The sequence below is a fragment of the Schistocerca piceifrons genome, chromosome 1 (assembly GCF_021461385.2).
Source record: "Schistocerca piceifrons isolate TAMUIC-IGC-003096 chromosome 1, iqSchPice1.1, whole genome shotgun sequence".
Classification (NCBI taxonomy): domain Eukaryota; kingdom Metazoa; phylum Arthropoda; class Insecta; order Orthoptera; family Acrididae; genus Schistocerca; species Schistocerca piceifrons.
In genome coordinates, this window is record NC_060138.1 from 1,199,304,515 (window position 1) to 1,199,324,752 (window position 20,238).

Genomic DNA, 20,238 nt, shown 5'->3' on the forward strand with positions numbered 1-20,238 from the left:
TAAGATTTTTCCCTGCTGTTAACCCGTTTCCAATGCTATGAAAGCCACACACAAACCTAATATTGGAGTCATTATATTCACTGTTTTCGTCCTTTCAGATCCTCCAGACATTTTCTTGACAATTTTGTAGGTCCATCTCGGCATTTCTTTGTTCAGAAACAAAAAAAATGTTCAAATTTGTGTGAAATCTTATGGGACTTAACTGCTAAGGTCATCAGTCCCTAAGCTTACACACTACTTAACCTAAATTATCCTAAGGACAAACACACACAACCATGCCCGAGGGAGGACTCGAACCTCCGCCGGGATCAGCCGCACAGTCCATGACTGCATTTTTCAGAAACAAAAAATAGGTGTTGCGTTATCACTATAGACAATAAATGAATGCAAGACAACAGAGTAGCTAATAGCTGAAAATTCAAATCAACGGAAAAAATCTCCTTAGACATATGAATTCAAAGAGGCGAAGTCACGGAGTAACAAGTGGAAGTATCTCAATCTGCAAGCCATTTAAACTGACGCTTAGGACCTTTAAATAAAGATTTGGTCCGAAATACTTTTATATTCGCACAAATCACACTTCAAACCATCACAATCACCGATAAAAAAAATTCATATTTTCATCATTTTCAAGGTACCTGCTGCCATTAGTCTTGCTTGGTGTGCGTCCCATAGTGGTGACCAATACTCGATAACTGGTCAAACGAATGTTTTGCATGGCACTTATTTCGTGGTTTAAATTACATCCCTTTATGAGTCTTCCTATGATTCTCAGCCTGACATCTGCTTTTCGTACAACGTGTTTGAATCGATCATTTAGCTGTACGTCACCTCGGACGCTTCAGTTTAAGTATTTTACGGTTGTTGTTTCAAGGCTTTTTTCAGCAACAGCTTAATCAAAACTAATAGATCTCTTCGCCTGTTTACGCGCAATATGTTGCACTTACTTGCGATCAGTGTCAACTGTCCGTCCCTGCAGAGTCACCGATCCTGTACAGAGAGCATAGTCTGCAAAAAGCCTCACACAGCTCCCGACACTATTCACTAAATCAGTTAAGTACATTGTATAGAACAGCCTTATATTCACAAGCTGCGACGTTGTCGCGAGTAAAACAGTCACCCGAATACAGAATAAATTTACTTTACGTCTATGGTCACAAACGTTTTTGTCAACAGATTGCCGGTTTCGGCGTATAATGACCATCTTCAGATCTGTTTTATAAAACAGATCTGAAGATGGTCATTATAGACCGAAACCGTAATCTGTTGACAAAGAGTTTGTGACCATTGACGTGAAGCAAAGTAAATTTATTAATGGCCTTATAGGCTTATGAAACGTTTAGGTACTTCAGAAATTACCTTCACATCTTTCGATTCCTAAAACGATTCCTAAACATCGAGCCTGGTGTACTATCATAAGTGCATTGTACTTAGCGTTTCTGCAAGTATTTAATCAAACTTTTGTTTCACATTCGATCCCGAATGACCCGCGTCGCCATCAGGACACCATCGTCCAGCAGCCAGAAGCTCACTACCTCTAAAGGCCACAGCACAACAAAACACAGATTCATAGCTACTGAGTTGTAACGAAGACAGTGGCTGTCCTCGGTTGACTCTGCTGGCTGCCACAGTAACGCCGGTCTCTAATCTCGCATGCGCACGCGCCCTCAAATCGCACTGCCTTGTCTGCTGCTGGCAGAGCGAGGCCGCGTAACCGGAATGCGCCTCGTGGAATGTGGCACGCCTGGAAATATCGCACCTATTCACACAGGTTATCGAGCGACATGCGCACCATCAGATCTCCACATTCCATTGCTGGATTCCGATGTGGATAGCTACAAATATACACCAATACGAGTTGGACAAAAAAAAAGGGTAGACGGCGAGAAATGCATGATTGAACATAAATGCAGATGCCAGCCTAGCCTCCTGCTTGTGCTGTCGTATTTAACCATGAATAGCACCTGTGTATTCTCCTCAATACCTTGCAAGGGGCACTCTCAGTCAGAACAGTGTTCTGTGCAGCTGTGAGCGCGTTATGTAGGAGCTGAGAGAATTCGACAGGGGGCAAATTGTTGGTGCTCTAACAGTGGATGCTTCCGTAACCAAGTAGCCGAAGTGTTTGATGTCTCAAGAGGCACCGTGTCGAAGATTTATACGGCACACAGGGAAAGTGGGAAAAAAATGTAATCCGCTTACTCGCATCGGGAACGAAACGAGTGATCGAGACAGACGGTCACTGAAGAGTACTGTTGTAAGAGGTCCATGATTAAAGAATTTGTTGCTAGCGCACTCGAGCAGATGTAATTTCGATGGATTGCTCACGCGCTGCCTGCGATATGTAAGGTATATCAAAATCTCAGACCAGAGGGCAGTGTTGTCTGCAGTAGGAACTGTGTAGCACTTGTGGTAGAAGTAGCGAGCAGTCTGGTGTATCGTGTTGGCTGGGCCGGTCGTGTGGAGCGATGGCGGAGCCTGAGCGTTGTAGTACAGGGCTATCACAAATGATTGGAGCGATTTCATAAATTCACTGTAGCTCCATTCATTGACATATGGTCACGACACACTACAGATACGTAGAAAAACTCATAAAGTTTTGTTCGGCTGAAGCCGCACTTCAGGTTTCTGCCGCCAGAGCGCTCGAGAGCGCAGTGAGACAAAATGGCGACAGGAGCCGAGAAAGCGTATGTCGTGCTTGAAATGCACTCACATCAGTCAGTCATAACAGTGCAACGACACTTCAGGACGAAGTTCAACAAAGATCCACCAATTGCTAACCCCATTCGGCGATGGTATGCGCAGTTTAAAGCTTCTGGATGCCTCTGTAAGGGGAAATCAACGGGTCGGCCTGCAGTGAGCGAAGAAACGGTTGAACGCGTGTGGGCAAGTTTCACGCGTAGCCCGCGGAAGTCGACGAATAGAGCAAGCAGGGAGCTAAACGTACCACAGCCGACGGTTTGGAAAATCTTACGGAAAAGGCTAAGGTTTAAACAGGAGATTGGAAAACCGATGGATCGGTCGTGGTGGAGATCATGATCAGCAATTCATGTCATGGCCTCCACGCGCTCCCGACTTAACCCCATGCGATTTCTTTGTGTGGGGTTATGTGAAAGATTCAGTGTTTAAACCTCCTCTACCAAGAAACGTGCCAGAACTGCGAGCTCGCATCAACGATGCTTTCGAACTCATTGATGGGGACATGCTGCGCCGAGTGTGGGGGGAACTTGATTATCGGCTTGATGTCTGCCGAATCACTAAAGGGGCACATATCGAACATTTTTGAGTTTTTGTATGTGTGTGCAAAGCATTGTGAAAGTATCTCAAATAATAAAGTTATTGTAGAGCTGTGAAATCGCTTCAATCATTTGTAATAACCCTGTATAAGGTAAAGGCAGCCTCGCGCATATGTAGTATTGTAATATCAAGTCCCATGTAAATGCTTTTAAAAATAAATCACTTAATAATAATCTTTCTTATAAAAATTAACTTTTGACAATCATTCAACTCAATTTAAAGATTTTACTAATTTCTCCAATCCTTGGTCATCCTGATTATTGTGAAGAAAAATCAGTTGTTTCTTTTTATATATGACAAATCTATCGGCCAGTATTGCACTGAGCTGCGCCAGAAAAATTTCTTATAGGAGCAGATGTATACGCGTTATCCGGCGACCTAATTGAGGTAAGATTTTTCAATTTATTCAGAATGAATTTTCAGGGCCATGACGCAGCACTGCTGACGTCCAAAATTTACCACTTTAAATTCACAGTCAATTATTGAAAGGTTATAAATGAGCCACAGTTTTATTGAGAGATTAGTCACATTTTATTATTGATAGATTACGCAATTTATCTGTTGGTGGGTTACGCTAAATGTCGATGTTATAGTTATATTTTTCACTGTTGTGAGGTTTCGGAACTTTTCTGTTGGGAGGTTACACTAAATGTGAATATTATTCATATTATTATTTTTTTGTGGAGAGGTTACACTAGGCTCCGCCATCGCTCCCCACAACCGGCCCAGCCAACTTCATACACACGACTGCTAGCTACTACTTACTCCTACTACTACACTGTTCCTACTGCTGAGAACACTGCTCTCTGGTCTGAGATTTTCATGTAGCTTACATATCGCAGGCAGCGCGTGAGCAATCAATCGAAATTACATCTGCTCGAGTGCGCTAGCAACAAATTCTTTAATCAAGGACCTCTTACACTGTGACCAAAAATAAGAGGACGACAGCTGCAAAATTCACTGTATAAACAGATGTCGCCCTTGCGAACGCTGTCAGCACCAAAAGAATACGAAGGAAGTTCGAAAAGCAGGGAATGCAGGGTGAGCTGGAATTCCAAAACCAGTCGTCAGTGATGCACATGTCCGTAACAGGGAAACGTGATGCCGAACCCGTGAAACTTGTACTGTGGAGCAATGCAATAAAGTCATTTGGTCGGATGAGTTTGTTTCACATTGTTTCCAACTTCTGGCCGAATTACCAAGAGTGAAATATGGTGCGGGTTCGGTGATGGTTAGGGCAGCCATATCACATATTCCATGGATCCCATGGGTACTGCACAAGTTTTCATTACTGCCAAAGAATTATGTCACCATTTTGACTGATATCGACATCCTATGGTACAATATTAGTGATGCAGTGTTCGAAGACGGCTGGGCCCCTGTTCACACAACTTGCATCAACCGGAACTCGTTCTGTGAGCACGAGGATAAATTGTAGCATCCCTCCTGGCCACCACAGTCATTAGATGTCAATATTGTTGACACTTCGTGCTCTATTTTGGAGAGATGGGCTCGTGATAGCCATCCACCTCCATTATTGTTATCTGAACTTGGCGCTGTTCCACAGGAACAGTGGTATAAGAGTTCCCTGAAAACCGTACAGGACCTGTATTTTCCATTCCGAGGCGATTGGGCGCTGTTTTGTGTTGTGACTTGGCAAGACAGCCAAGCCACTAGGAGAGGAAGCCAAAAGGCACGCGTTTAAGCTCACGCAGGCTGGCGTGAGGTCTGGAACAGGTAAGGGAATTTATAGTAGCAAAGAACGTAAGTAACTACTGGAATATTTAACTTTAATTCATAATTGGTGAACATCGGTCTGACGGTACATGTATCACAAGATAAATAGCAAATGATAATGGCGCCTTGCTAGGTCGTAGCAAATGACGTTGCTGAAGGCTATGGTAACTATCGTCTCGGCAAATGAGAGCGTAATTTGTCAGTGAACCATCGCTAGCAAAGTCGGCTGTACAACTGGGGCGAGTGTTAGGAAGTCTCTCTAGACCTGCCGTGTGGCGGCGCTCGGTCTACAATCACTGATAGTGGCGACACGCGGGTCCGACGTATACTACCGGACCGCGGCCGATTTAAAGGCTACCACCTAGCAAGTGTGGTGTCTGGCGGTGTCACCACATTTTGGACGCTAAAGATTTTCCTGCGCCTTATTAGGCACGGTAATGCGTTTCTTTTTTTGTGGTGTTTCGATTTTTTCTCCACCCGCTGTTCAAATGGCTCTGAGCACTATGGGACTTAACTTCTGAGGTCATCAGTCCCCTAGAACTTAGAACTACTTAAACCTAACTAACCTGAAGACATCACACACATCCATGGCAGAGGCAGGATTCGAACCTGCGACCGTAGCGGTCGCGCGGTTCCAGACTGAAGTGCCTAGAACCGCTCGGACACCACGCCCGGCCCACCCGCTGTACGTTGATCTGTCGATTTGTGGCTCCATGCCTGGAAGGAACATAGTTCAAATACTGTACGGTTCTGGATATATTAGTTCATTACCCATGAATTCCGTAATCACTTCACGACACCTTTCGGTAAACAAGACCACGGCAGACCTTCGGACCATCTCTGTTCATCTACACTGGATACTAATGACACAAGCGTCGAACATGGGACAAGCGTTACATTCAAGTTATACTCCGTATTCTTCTTCTTTTTCTTCTCCTCCTCCTCCTCCTCCTCCTTTTTGTTAGGCCACTGATGAACCGCGGCCGCCTCAACTCAATGCCTGTTCGTTGTCTTACTCCTCCATCCTAGGATCTCCAAATTGCTATAGCCAGCCTATGTACTCTACAACCATCTTGCTCTTGCAGAATGAGACTTTCACTGTGCAGCGGAGTGTGCGCTGATATGAAACTTCCTGGCAGATTAAAACTGTGTGCCGGACCGAGACTCGAACTCGGGACGCGAAAGGCAAACGTCGCGAGTTGGAGTCTCGGTCCGGCATACAGTTTTAATCTGCCAGGAAGTTTCATCTTGCTCTTGGTAGGCCCTTTGTTCTGGTGAAATGTAACCTTCCTTTCATTATTTTCGTGGGCATTATGTCATCTGCAATCCTCCCCATATGCCCCAACCAACGTATTTTTGGGGATTTGATAAATTAAACTATATGTTTCACTTGTATAAGTTATTTTAATTTACAGATATATCTCATTCTTCAACCCTCCGGCTCTTTTGCAGGCCTATAGAATTTTTGCACCATATTCCGTTTAAAAGCTCGTACCACATCTGTCATCGTCCACACTTTGGACCTATTGTAACAGTTGCTCGCACAAGATTGCAGTACACTTTTAACTTTAATACCATCGTAGTTAGACAGGTCTTAAATATCTGTAAATTTGAAAAACTGACTGTTTCCTGGCTGTATTCACTCTTTAATACATTGTATCACATTATTATCGATGGATTCTAATATGTCCAACCAAATCCTATAGTTAGGCGCCTAATTAAGGCTTTAATAACCCTCTCTGCCACTTTGGATTGGTGCAGAGGTCACCTTGGGAAATACAGTTTCTGTTTTCCACAGCGAGTTGTGCATCACGATTAAACCTATTGATGCTAATATCTGTAGGTAATACCTTGAAGTCGATCTTGTAATATAAATAAATTCTGATACCTCGTCACATTCTGTGCTTCCTTGTTTCGTTTTTTCTGTCTTACCATAGCTGCACAACGACTCCCACAAAGCTACATACAGTCACTTAAAACTACACTCCTGGAAATTGAAATAAGAACACCGTGAATTCATTGTCCCAGGAAGGGGAAACTTTATTGACACATTCCTGAGGTCAGATACATCACATGATCACACTGACAGAACCACAGGCACATAGACACAGGCAACAGAGCATGCACAATGTCGGCACTAGTACAGTGTATATCCACCTTTCGTAGCAATGCAGGCTGCTATTCTCCCATGGAGGCGATCGTAGAGATGTTGGATGTAGTCCTGTGGAACGGCTTGCCATGCCATTTCCACCTGGCGCCTCAGTTGGACCAGCGTTCGTGGTGGACGTGCAGACCGCCTTGCCGGTCTAGGAATGGTAGAACGATGGGTTCGATGACGGTTTGGATGTACCGTGCACTATTCAGTGCCCCCTCGACGATCACCAGTGGTGTACGGCCAGTGTAGGAGATCGCTCCCCACACCATGATGCCGGGTGTTGGCCCTGTGTGCCTCGGTCGTATGCAGTCCTGATTGTGGCGCTCACCTGCACGGCGCCAAACACGCATACGGCCATCATTGGCACCAAGGCAGAAGCGACTCTCATCGCTGAAGACGACACGTCTCCATTCGTCCCTCCATTCACGCCTGTCGCGACACCACTGGAGGCGGGCTGCACGATGTTGGGGCGTGAGCGGAAGACGGCCTAACGGTGTGCGGGACCGTAGCCCAGCTTCATGGAGACGGTTGCGAATGGTCCTCGCCGATACCCCAGGAGCAACAGTGTCCCTAATTTGCTGGGAAGTGGCGGTGCAGTCCCCTACGGCACTGCGTAGGATCCTACGGTCTTGGCGTGCATCCGTGCGTCGCTGCGGTCCGGTCCCAGGTCGACGGGCACGTGCACCTTCCGCCGACCACTGGCGACAACATCGATGTACTGTGGAGACCTCACGCCCCACGTGTTGAGCAATTCGGCGGTACGTCCACCCGGCCTCCCGCATGCCCACTATACGCCCTCGCTCAAAGTCCCTCAACTGCACATACGGTTCACGTCCACGCTGTCGCGCCATGCTACCAGTGTTAAAGACTGTGATGGAGCTCCGTATGCCACGGCAAACTGGCTGACACTGACGGCGGCGGTGCACAAATGCTGCGCAGCTAGCGCCATTCGACGGCCAACACCGCGGTTCCTGGTGTGTCCGCTGTGCCGTGCGTGTGATCATTGCTTGTGCAGCCCTCTCGCAGTGTCCGGAGCAAGTATGGTGGGTCTGACACACCGGTGTCAATGTGTTCTTTTTTCCATTTCCAGGAGTGTATGTACCATTTATGACGAGTTGCTAGACTTGAAACCGTTAGTGGTAAAATAAAAATCGAATAATCATAAAAGGTGACTGGTTGCAAGCATTTCTGAAAGTATTCACTAGCCTTTACGCCGATCTTATGCGAGTAGGAGCAGATGCTTGCCTTTTGCTTCATCGCAATCAATGAACACTACAATTGGTTCATTCTTGAAGGAAAAGAGCATAATTCGTAAGTTAAAAAAGACACTTTATCTGTTTAGTGAGGTGATAAGCACTTATAGTTTGGCGGTTTGTCTATTTACTACTTTAAGTTTCTCTTAGAAGACCTCCTAAGTGGGTGCCATTGGCTGAGTGCGTTTAGATTGTAAAGTCAAAGGCTCCAACTCCAGATCTCATACGGTCGTAGCATACTTTGCTCTTATCGCTTTGTTCGCCTCTGACAGATTTGTCAGTGCGAGAAATGCCGAGCTGCACCTCGGAGTCCACGTTAAACCGTAGGTTCGCATATACGAGGGTTGTCCAGAAAGTAAGTTCCGATCGGGCCGCGTTACTTTTTTCAGTTTTGAGTGAACGGTGAGCAAGTAAAGATGCGTAGGGAATAGCGACTCCCGCCAAGTATGAGGGCCTGGTTAGAGATTTCGCCTGTGTCATGCAGCCCACATAAAACAACTGTCGAGCAGTTCCTTCTTCATGCCAATTCTCGGCGACACACTGCAGGGGCAATGAAGACGCTCCTGCAGCGTTTCCGATGACAAGTGTTTGATCATCCACAATACAACCCGTAATTGGCTCCTCTCCAGTCTCATCTCTGCTCACAAGAACCGCTGGCTAACGAAGACAAAATTTTTCCACAGACAACGAGCTGCAGACCAGTGCAGATAACTGGCCGAAAGCACAGGCGGGTGCCTTCTATGATGAGGATATTGGAAAGTTGATACAACACTACGCATAATTCGAAGTTGGAGCGGCGACTGTTTCGAGAAGTAGGTGGAAAGTGTACCTGGTTGTTGCAAATAAAACGTTTCTGGTTTTCATCGTGGTTTCCATTTCGGGACCAGTCGGAACTTATTTTCTGGACAACCCTTGTATCTGGGCCAGTCATTTCAGAGATCGGGAGATGGGGAAGTGCAATCCAGCACGGCAATGCCCAGTAAAGCACTACCGGTGCTCAGACCAACCTCCGGCTTATGGATAAGCTTAAAAAGAAAAACCTGAAACGTTTCTAGTGCAGGTCACGAACAGTAAATAAATGTAAAATTGAAATTCTGTACTCTGGAGGTAAATAAGCAACTTAGGAAGAAAGTTGAACGTATGCTAGATCAGTTACAAAAAGTGTTGCACTTCCCTTGTCCATCAAAGGCTATTGTAATCAGAGATAAATCTCGATCAGCTCTACAGTTGTCGACATCCCGATTTTCCTGAGAGCATTTTATGAAATAATGTCTCCGGAACGCATCGCAATTAGTAAGTGTGGAAATTTTGTTACTGGCTACAAAATGTTTATTTATTTGCAGGTTTAATACGATATATTGTTTCTGCTTTTAGTACACTCTCTGCAATTCTGAAGGATGTTATTTTTCTTGTAGTATACAGCTTTTCAGGAAGAATGAAACCAATTTTCTGTTTTATTCGTGTAGATCACGACGTAGGAAATGATTGCCTACTTGACACCTGTTTGGCGCATGACGCGTTAACTGTAACTGTCTTCAGAATAAGATTTTTCACTCTGCAGCGGAGTGTGCGCTGATATGAAACTTCCTGGCAGATTAAAACTGTGTGCCCGACCGAGACTCGAACTCGGGACCTTTGCCTTTCGCGGGCAAGTGCTCTACCATCTGAGCTACCGAAGCACGACTCACGCCCGGTACTCACAGCTTTACTTCTGCCAGTATCTCGTCTCCTACCTTCCAAACTTTACAGAAGCTCTCCTGCGAACCTTGCAGAACTAACACTCCTGAAAGAAAGGATATAGCGGAGACATGGCTTAGCCACAGCCTGGGGGATGTTTCCAGAATGAGATTTTCATTCTGCCGCGAAAGGCAAAGGTCCCGAGTTCGAGTCTCGGTCGGGCACACAGTTCTAATCTGCCAGGAAGTTTCATATCAGCGCACACTCCGCTGCAGAGTGAAAATCTCATTCTGGAAACATCCCCCAGGCTGTGGCTAAGCCATGTCTCCGCTATATCCTTTCTTTCAGGAGTGCTATTTGTGCAAGGTTCGCAGGAGAGCTACTGTAAAGTTTGGAAGGTAGGGGACGAGATACTGGCAGAAGTAAAGCTGTGAGTACCGGGCGTGAGTCGTGCTTCGGTAGCTCAGATGGTAGAGCACTTGCCCGCGAAAGGCAAAGGTCCCTAGTTCGAGTCTCGGTCGGGCACACAGTTTTAATCTGCCAGGAAGTTTCATATCAGCGCACACTCCGCTGCAGAGTGAAAATCTCATTCTGGAAACATCCCCCAGGCTGTGGCTAAGCCATGTCTCCGCTATATCCTTTCTTTCAGGAGTGCTAGTTCTGCAAGGTTCGCAGGAGAGCTTCTGTGAAGTTTGGAAGATAGGAGACGAGATACTGGCAGAAGTAAAGCTGTGAGTACCGGGCGTGAGTCGTGCTTCGGTAGCTCAGATGGTAGAGCACTTGCCCGCGAAAGGCAAAGGTCCCGAGTTCGAGTCTCGGTCGGGCACACAGTTTTAATCTGCCAGGAAGTTTTGTAACTGTCTTGTTTGGATGAAAGTGATAAATGCGTGTCTTGCATGGTGTTTGTGTCTTTCGTGGCCGGCCGGAGTGGCCGAGCGGTTAAAGGCGTTTCAGTCTGGAACCGCGCGACCGCTACGGTCGCAGGTTCGAATCCTGCCTCGGGCATGGATGTGTGTGATGTCCTTAGGTTAGTTAGGTTTAAGTAGTTCTAAGTTCTAGGGGACTGATGACCTCAGATGTTAAGTCCCATAGTGCTAAGAGCCATTTTGTGTCATTCGCGATGAGAGAACATGAACTGCTACCGGCCCGTTTCATTGAAGCTTTGCCGAGCCCAACATCCCTATCCGACGGACGTACCTCCATCAAAGCTATCATATCCCCTCGTTCGTGAGATACAGCAGCAACGTTTCGAATTTAACACGGAGCTTCGATGGCGTGGAGCTCGGTGATCAGGGACTACAAGCCACCGCGCAAATACATCTACAAACCGTGATGCAGAACGCCTCTCTTGCAGAGTCTGCTGCTGGAGTTATCGGATCGTATCCGTGGAGCTTTCGCGCTTACTGAATGAAGCTGTAACGAAATGCGCTACTCTTCTTTGGACCACCTCTATTTCCTCTGCCGATCGTTTCTGATACGCATCATAGACGGATGAGCAGTATTCAAGTACTGGTCGAAAAATAGTTTAGTGATCCACCTCCTCTGTGGCTGGACTACACTTCTGAGATTCTTCCAATGAATCGCAGTCTGGCATCTGCCTGACCTGCGGGGAGTTTTATATGGTCATGCTCCATGGTACTTAAATGCTGCGACTGCTTCCAATGATTGTTCTGCAACCTTGTAATTATCAGTGATGTTTTCATCTATTTATGCGTCTTACATTACGTTTGTTAATATTCAGGGTCACCTGACAACCTATGTGTCAAGCTTCGATCCTCTAGAAGTCCTCCTGTATTTCGCTACAATTTGCCAGCATTGTTAAGTTACCATGTTCTGTGTATTACTTGTGAACTGCGTCGTGTAGCTCCCGACCTTATCCAGTAGGACTTTTTCGTATTTGTATATTGTGAAAGTAATGGCTCTGTAACACTCGCTTTGGATACGCCAGAAGTTACTTTTACGTCTGAGGATCTCTCTGCGTTAAGAATGACGTGCTGTGTTCTGTTTACTAGGAGCCGGCCGAAGTGGCCGTGCGGTTAAAGGCGCTGCAGTCTGGAACCGCAAGACCGCTACGGTCGCAGGTTCGAATCCTGCCTCGGGCATGGATGTTTGTGATGTCCTTAGGTTAGTTAGGTTTAACTAGTTCTAAGTTCTAAGGGACAAATGACCTCAGCAGTTGAGTCCCATAGTGCTCAGAGCCATTTGAACCATTTTTTTGTTTATTAGGAACTATGTATTCCTGCCACATGCTCGCACTTTGTTCATTCGGTGGCAGTGCGGAACTATATCTAACGCCTTTCGGAAGTCAAGGAACACGGCATACGAAATCTTCCAGTGGCTTTCCACTGTTGAACGACTGCAGCTGAATCCCTGCACCATTGTCATCGTCTCGGTATCTGTCATTCTGACGATCTGTCGTGTCCCGACATAGGAGAGAGAGGGGAAAAACGGGGTTACTGGTCAGTCTGCGCTCCCGAGCGGTACAGAGCAAAAGGCAGAAGGACAGTTCACAGTGAAGGCATTTGATCGTTTTCTTCTATGTGAGACAACACTGGTACAGGCACTTACTAGAAATGCAGGTGGTGAGACTCGGTAGTCAACTCGTTATGGAGACACTTGAACAAACAGGGTTTTGAAATAGTTGTTTATTCCAGACAGGACTAACTAATACACTGGAGGCTAGTTCTAGGGTTAGAAAAAGTATGTGTAACACTGTTACAACAGAAGCCAGTGCAGAAGTCCCAGGAGTGGATGCCAACCACAGTAGCAAACACTAGCAGCATCTTGAGGCAACAACTTAGTTGCAAAACAAACCATACTGAATGTGACACTGTTCACTGAGGCGCTCCAAGTGAGAGAGCATACTTACGCGGAGCTGGACCGAGGCAGGAGTCGACCGACGCGGATTCGGCACCCAGATCGTCTGACTGAGAACTCTGCCAAAATGCGGAATATAGGGGTACTAAAGAGTCACGTGGGGGCATTGTGTTTCCCCCTTAGAGCCACCCAGCCAGTCCCGTAGGTCTCTTGCAGGTGCCTGCCAATCACGGTTTAGTTAGGTCGCCTCTACTGCTCCTAAGGCGGGAATATTAATGCAGTTGCACTAACTAAGTCCGTATTTGGTATCAACATTGTTCAGCTGAAAGCTAAACGTAACTGCTCTGCCAAATAAGGCTTGCAACTTTATTGTTATACGTCATTTAGCCCCGCCCCTCGGGCTCCCCGGAGTAGGGACTGTTAGGTCAACAGTTTTTTGGCGTTTCCGCTCCCTTTCTAACCCTTGTGAGCCTACTGCCATTGCTGTTCTCAGGGCTGGTATCAACCTGGCTCTATACGCTACTACGTGCCTGTTTCTTACAAAGTTCTACAGTGGCAACCTACCACAGCATCTAGACGACATATGAAGTTACATGTTAATTCCTTGAAGAGTAACTAACGCCCTGGGACCACGCCTGGGGGCGTCTGCGTTTTCGCAAGGCTCTCCCCTTACGGTTTACTTCATGTAACAAAATCTCCCCTAGTTTCGTCTGCCCTGAGCAGAATAGAAGCTTTCGAAATGTCGTACTACAGAAGAATGCTGAAGGTTAGATGGGTAGATCACATAAGTAATGAGGAGGTATTGAATATAATTGGGGAGGAGTTTGTGGACATCCTGACTAGAAGAAGGGGCCGGTTGGTAGGACATGTTCTGAGGCATCAAGGGATCACAAATTTAGCACTGGAGGGCAGCGTGGAGGGTAAAAATCGAAGAGGGAGACCAAAAGATGAATACACTAAGCATATTCAGAAGGATGTAGGTTGCAGTAAGTACTGGGAGATGAAGAAGCTTGCACAGGATAGAGTAGCGTGGAGAGCTGCATCAAACCAGTCTCAGGACTGAAGACCGCAACAACAAACAACAACAACCTTTATTCTCATGTTGGTTTCGTTTTGTTAGTCTGTAGGCTTTGACTACGTTTAAATTTGCAGTGAAGCTATCTCTTGTTTCGGAGTAGCGTATTGAAAATGAAAACTTAATCAGCATCACAGGTGGAGTCGGCTACATCCTAATCAAGAGCATCCAGACGAGCTTGCTCTACGTTATCGGCTACTGGGGCGGGCAGGCTGACGGAGCCAAAGCGACAACAACAACGCCGAAACTAATCGTTCACTTCGATCATACGATAGCAGCGTGATCTGTGCCTCCGTAGAGGCGCCCGGTCCGCTTCTATCCAGAGGTTGCGCCAACCTGCGTCGGGTCGTCCATCATGGCGTGCCAGCAACTCTCCTTCCGCAACTGACGGAGCAGAAAATTTCCGCCGCACAAAAGATGGGGGCTGGTGATGAGAGGCGGTGATAACGCCTGTCCGACTTTCCCCGGCCGGCCGCGGCTGGGCCGCGTTGCTATCTCGACCCGTCCTCCCGCTATCGAACATGCTATCGATAGTCGGAGACCGCCTCCTGCCGGCACCTCGCCGCGTCCCGCGGGACGGACGAAAGCAGCCGAGCGGCGCGCCCGCGGCTGAGCGCCCACCGTTCACTGCCCTCCTCAGGGGCCAATCCAAGACGTCAGGGGTTAACATTTTACTAAAGTGTTTTTATTTTTAAATTCAGTGTGTTTCCGTGTTGAAGTTACAAAATTTCTGGGTTGAGGGACAAGTGTAAACGTATCAGTTTGAGTTAATGTACTCTGCTCTGGGAACGACCTAGCCGAAAGTCGTAAGCGAAAGTCGTTCTGATGCCTCTGACAATCACATCTTCTACTGCACACTCTTTACTTTGGGAGGAGGTAGTATGGACCAAAAACAAGGGAAAATTGTCCAGAATACATGATCTCTGAAGGGCATACCTTGAAAGCTATGAGCACTTGTCCAACTTTCCTACTGCAAAACAGACTTCTTCTGAACGAGTGTTCATACCTCTTCAGGTATGCTTTTTGGAGCCCACATGAACAGGAACTTTTTTCTCGTTTTGATCCACACGACACGCATAAAAAAAAATTTTGCACCGCCTTGGTTCCGTGAGTTCCGGGACCTGTACAGAAAATTGGAACAGAGATCAACATAAACGTCATTTACGTCATTTTTATTGTTCATGAAAACCACTCATTAAATGTTGAACCATCATAAAGAGAGACCTTCAGAGGTGGTGGTCCAGATTGCTGCACACACTGGTACCTGTAATACCTAGTAGCACGTCCTCTTGCATTGATACGTGCCTGCATTCGTTGTGGCATATTATCCACTAGTTCATCAAGGCACTGTTGGTCCAGATTCTCTCACTCCTCAACCTCGATTCGGCGCAGATGCCTCAGGGTGGTTGGTGGGCCATGTCGTCCATAAAACAGCCCTTTTCAATCTACGGCAGGCATGTTCAGTAGGGTTCATATCTGGAGAAAATGTTGGCCACTCTACTAGAGCGATGTCGCTATCCTGAATGAAGTCATTCAAAAGATGTGGGCGATGGGCGCGCGAATTGTCGTCCATGAAGACGAATGCCTCGCCAGTATGCTGCCGATATGGTTGCACTATCGGTCAGAGGACGGCATTCACCTATCGTACAGCCGTTACGTCGCCTTCCATAACCACCAGCGGCGTTGCCAGCCCAAAACAGCGGGGAACTTTGGTTTCGCCACATGTTGAATAAACTCACCACAGCACTCATCGAACACCCGACAAGTCGCGCAGTTTCCGAAATGCTCGTGCGAGCCTCCAGGCCATCACAATCTGCTTTCGGTCAAACTCAGATAAATCACAAACTTCCCTTATTCTGCACACGGAGAGCACACTCAGTGGTGCTACATGCACCTTGCGTGTTTCTCACTTACAGTCATTCCTCGCCAGATGCTGCTGCTATCGCCTAAACAGTTTATAACGATAGTAGGTCGGTGGTGATGATGTTCTGGCTGATCAGTGTTTATGCGTTGTGGGAAAGCTGCTGTATGCATATGGTGAACAACATCATGTGACACATGTACTTATTGGTTTGCTTCCACATGTAGGGCAGGAAAACGTGTGAAGGACACGGACTAGATCCGACGGGTGATTTATGAACATCTCTTCTGAATGTAGACAGATGTTGTTCCAAACGCATGGGAGCACGTGTCGGCAACCTGCATAGATGCGCGGCTGCATCCGTGTAGGGTCGCCATTGGACTGTCCGTCGGCATCTGCATGCGGGCGCCGTGCCGCTCAGTGTTAAGTCTCGAAAGCAGGTAGCGCTGCGTGGTCAGCGTACAGGATGCGTCCCAGCGTCGCGCATGCCGGTATTTGGCGCTGGAATTTACTGCTCACTACCTCATCTGATTTGACGAGACGCTGGTCTTTGAAGTTCCTGTAGAATAAAAAGACCTTTTCTCAAAGAAACAGCAAAGATTCAGAGAAAAACATATGTGTGGAAAACATTTCGCGCTATTCACATCCGATATGTCACAAACAGACGATACTGGTTAACAGAAAGATTCCGACTTCCTAAACTTTCGAAAGCTCTCGGCACTAGATCTATATCTACATCATATATTCAATTCATTACATTTATTCAATTCATTACATTATACATAATAACCCACTACCTGACTACATTAGTGGGTCCTAATAATGATACAGAGAAAATGCAGCTATCTTTCTACACTACAGGTAATTTTATTATTGTTGTTATTACTCTAATCTTACCGCTATGAGGTTCTAAGCTACTTAATCTACAAGGAAACTACATGCTACCTGCAGAGTTACAGGTGTGCCAGTGCTACTATAAACCTACTGGGTGTTGGCCAGGCCCACTGAGCTAATCCCAGTGGGCATGCCCCTGGCACTGGGCTGGCCCTTAACTTCACAGTATCGCTGCAGTCTATTCTAAAAACGTTAATCTATCTTCTACATCTAATCTAATCTAATTACGTATGTCATAATTGGTGTGCGTTCCAGTCCGGTGTTTATGTACCCCCCTCCCTCCTAGTCCAGGGCAAGGCGGTTTCCAGCCGTGAAGCGGCTGGCCAAGTCCCTACCCGGCGGTACAGGAAGGGTGCACGAAGTCTAAGTCGGTGAAAAGTTTTTGCCTTTACTGATGATTGTCCCTTAAAAAGTTCTTAAGTTCTTTTTTGGATATTTCATCAGTAAGTTTATTTAGGGTGTTAAAGGTGTTGTCGTGTCTTAGTAAGTGGTACGTGTCATTATTTGGTAGCTGTTGTCTTAGATAATGGGCTACGTCATCGAAGAGGCGGCACTCATACACCACATGTTCTGGGGTACATTGTACTGCGTCACAGTCACACGCTGGTGTAGCCTGCTTCCCAAACCGACATAAATATGTTGGGTATGGTCCATGTCCAGTAAGAAAGTGCAGCATTCCTCTCGTAGGTGTGAAAAATGTAAGTCTTATCCATTCCTCTATATCCGGTAGCAGCTCATAAGTTCTGCGTCCCGTATCCTCATTGTTCCATTGTTCCTGCCACAGTTCGTTCCCTCTCTTTTTGATGGCGTACTTATCCCCAGCATAGACCCCAAGTATCTCCCTGATTTTATCCCTGTTCTCCTTCTTCGTACAGTACCAGGCGGCCTGCTCACGAATTTTTATGTCCAGTGGACAGATCCCCATTAGCACTAACAGCGCTCCCCCAGGTGTTGTCCTGTAGGCCCCTGCTGAACGTAGAAGCATGTTTCGCTGCACTCTTCTTACGGCCATGGCAGGCATGACCCTCGTGAGTTTGTGTGCCCAGACTCCTGATCCGTATCCTACTATTGAGGTCAAGATACTATTGTGGTATAATTTGATTAAATTGGGTGGATGGTTAAACCGCTTGTGACCAATTCCAATGAGATTGTTTAATAAAACCAAAGATTTTTGAGCTACGGTATCAATGTATGATGCAAAGTTCCACCTCTCATCGATGATTACACCCAGGTATCGGGCCTCGCGGCGCCGGAGAACTGGTGTGCCATTAATTCTGACAGTGGGGTTTCTGACCAGTTGGCCTTTGAGAAGTAGGTATGTGGATTTACTGGGCGCAATCGTCATTTTGCTTTTATGACACCATGATGTAAGTACGGTTAAGGCTCTCTCCACTTTCGGCTCTAAGTCCTCGCGGCTTCGGCCGCCGACCAGCAGGAGGAGGTCATCAGCGTATGCTATGACCTCTAGCACATCGTCACAGTTCTTTAGGTCTTCAAGTAGTGGCTCCATGTTGATGTCCCAAAAGAGAGGTCCTAGGACAGAGCCTTGAGGACATCCTTTGGTCACAGTCTTCCTAACTATGCCGCTAGGGGCCGATATCTACATCATATATACTAGATAGTATATATGATATATATATCTACATCATATATACTAGCTAGCCACCAAGCGGTGTGTGACGGAGAGCACAATTCGCGACAAAGTCATAATTCCCCCCACCCCCACCCCCCCTCCTCTGTTCCACTCGCGGATCGCGCTAGGGAAAAACTATCTGAACGCCTCAGTATGAGCTCTTATTTCCCTTATCTTTGGATGATGATTATTACGCGATTTGAAAGTTGGTGGTAATAATATATGCTCTACATCCTCGGTGAATATTGGACTTCGGAATTTAGTGAGCATCCCCTTCTGTTTAGCCCGTCGTCTATCTGCAAGTGTGTCCCACTTCAAACTTTGTATGAGATTTGTAACACTCTCGCGGTGGCTAACTATACCAGTCACGAATCTTGCCGCACTTCTTTGGACCTTCTCAGTCTCTTGAATCAGACCCAACTTTTAAGGGTCCCATACAGACAAACAGTACTCCAAGACTGGACGAACTAACGTATTGCAAGCTATTTCCTTTCTTGAAGGACTGCATCACTTCAGGATTCTACCAATAAACCGCAATCTAGAGTTCGCCTTGCCCGTTACTTGTGTAATCTGATCATTCCATTTGAGATCATTTCGAATAGTCACACCCAGATACTTGACTGATGTTACCGCTTCCAAAGACTGATCATTTATTTTGCACTCATACATTAATGGAGATTTTCGCCTTGTTATACGCAGTAGGTTACACTTACTAATATTGAGAGATAACTGCCAGTCATTACACCACGCATTTATTTTCTGAAAATCCTCATTGATTTGTTCACAACTTTCGTCTGATACTACTTTCCTGTAGACTACAGCATTATCGGCAAACAGTCTAAGGCCGCCATCAATACCATCAACCAGATCGTTTATGTAAGTCGTAAAAAGCAGAGGATCTATTACGCTGCCCTGGGGCAAACCTGAAATTACTCTTGTTTCTGTTGAAGTTACCCCGTTCAGGACGACATACTGCTCCCTGTCTGTTAGAAAACTTTCTATCGAACCGCATAATATGTCACTGGATAGACCGTAAGCGCGCACTTTTTGTAGCAAGCGACAGTGCGGAACTGAGTCCAACGCCTTTCGAAAGTCGAGAAATATGGCATCAAGCTGGGAGCCGGCATCTAAAGCCTGTTGTATATCATGCACAAAGAGGGCCAGCTATACAACGTCGTTGGCTAGGAACCAACATACACTCATACGGCACACTCAGCCGTTATGAGGCAAACTGAGGAGCGGCCCCTATCTCGTAAACTGACAAACGGACGGGAGAGCGGTGTGCTGACCACATGCTCCTCTATATTCTTATCCAGTAATGCCTGTGGGCTGAGGGTGACACGGCGGCCACACGGTACCGTTGGGCCCTCCTGGCCGTTCGGGCAGAGTTTTAGTTTTTTAGATGAATTTTTGGCTATCAGAACACAGTACGTTATTTCACAATTGACACCATGCCGTAGCATCAATTGTATTAATAAAAGAGAAAACACCGTTTAGATCACAGTTTCTTTTACTAGTGACTAAAGATTTAGATCTGCCCTTAAGATAATCTTCAGGTCTGCTGCCTCAACATGCAGTTTGTGAACAGTGGTAAGAATGACATAAAACTAACGTAGTTTTGGTTAGTTTTATTTCATTCGTACCACTGTTGACAAACTCCACCCAGAGGCGCCAGGCCTGGAAATGTTCTGCAGGACAGACCGAAACCGGTGGTCGTCAATGAAAGACGGTGAGTGAAAAATAATCATGACTTTTAACGTAACTCCGTGTATTTCCAACAATAACAACTGGTACTGGTTTCGTCTCCTGGTCAGATATAGAACGTCGCATCGCATCATTTCG

The 20,238-nt window shown here is 46.4% G+C and overlaps 1 protein-coding gene across 1 annotated transcript in view; it reads left to right on the forward strand.

Moving 5' to 3' along the window:
• The window catches only part of LOC124779271 (serine/arginine repetitive matrix protein 2), an 874,478-nt gene that overhangs the window by 297,279 nt on the left and 556,961 nt on the right, over positions 1-20,238 (forward strand). The gene's annotated exons all lie outside the window — the stretch shown is intronic.